The sequence below is a fragment of the Phyllostomus hastatus genome, unplaced genomic scaffold, assembly GCF_019186645.2.
Source record: "Phyllostomus hastatus isolate PE091 unplaced genomic scaffold, TTU_PhHast_1.1 phas_contig_137, whole genome shotgun sequence".
In the NCBI taxonomy this organism is placed as follows: domain Eukaryota; kingdom Metazoa; phylum Chordata; class Mammalia; order Chiroptera; family Phyllostomidae; genus Phyllostomus; species Phyllostomus hastatus.
In genome coordinates this window covers 4331227-4332464 of record NW_025333583.1, presented here as the reverse complement: position 1 = coordinate 4332464, position 1238 = coordinate 4331227, and the positions used below count along the sequence as shown (strand labels likewise).

At 37.6% G+C, this 1238-nt stretch overlaps 1 non-coding gene across 1 annotated transcript; it reads right to left on the bottom strand.

Moving 5' to 3' along the window:
* Positions 1-943: 943 nt before the first annotated feature.
* Positions 944-1016, bottom strand: TRNAF-GAA. The gene has a single exon. It is a non-coding gene; the product is annotated as a tRNA-Phe (tRNA).
* Between the last annotated feature and the right edge of the window lie 222 nt (positions 1017-1238).

Below are 1238 nucleotides of genomic sequence, written 5' to 3'. Positions count from 1 at the left end.
TATCAGATTAACTGTCAAGGTGTCCCAGTGCTTGTACTCAAGGCACCCTGACTTTGCTTAATAATGGTCCCCAAGCTCAAGAGCAGTGATGCTGGCGATTCGGATATGCCAAAGGGAAAATGTGAAGTGCTTCCTTTCAGTGAAAAGTTGGTTATAGTACAATGAGATATATGTTTTGTGTGAGAGAGATTATGTTTACATGACTTTCATCACAGTGTATTGTTATAATTAGTCCATTCTATTTCATTATTAATTATTGTTGATCCCTTACTGTGCTTTATGTATAAATAAAACTTTATTGTGGGTATGTATCTATAGGAAAAACCTAATGTAGGGCCCAATACTATCTAAGTTTTCAAGTATCCACTTGGGATCTTGAGAGGTATTCCATGTGGATAAGGGGGTCTATGTTATTCTCCTTAAATATTGTGAGTAAGACTTCCCAGAAACTACATATAGAATAAACATCTAAAAACTGCTGGAAACTGGGCCCCGGCTGGTGTGGCTCAGTGGACTGAGCATAGGCCTGGGAACCAAAGGGTGGCCAGTTCAATTCCCAGTCTAGGCATATACTTGTAGTGTGGGCCAGGTCCCCAGTAGAGGGTGTGAGAGAGGCAATCACAGACTGATGTTTCTCTCCCTCACTTCCCCTCTTTAAAAATAAATAAAATTTCAGCCCTGGCTGGCGTAGCTCAGTGGATTGAGCGCGGGCTGGGAACCAAAGTGTCCCAGGTTCGATTCCCAGCCAGGGTACATTCCTGGGTTGCAGGCCATAACCCCCAGCAACCGCACATTGATGTTTCTCTCTCTTTCTATCTCACTTCCCTCTCTAAAAATAAAGAAATAAAATATTAAAAAAAAGCCCACTTTAAAAAAAAAATAAATAAATAAATAAAATTTCTTAAAATAAATAAATAAATAAATAAATAAATAAAATAAAAACTGCTAAAACCTGGGATTGAATCAGGGACCTTTAGATCTTCAGTCTAATGCTCTTCCAACTGAGCTATTTCAGCTTATGTAGGTAGCTTCTCCCACATGATTGTAATGGAAAGATATCTGTTTTACAATAACAAAAAAAGGTCAATATTCAGATTCAGCTGGAGAGAGGCATTTAATAACTATTACGGAGGTCTTTGTTTAGAAGCTAGAAGTAATGCATAATTTTACTTTTGTCAGTTATGTTTTTAACTGCCCTGCAATCTGTTTTTCCCATTTAAAATGAATTATAGACATTT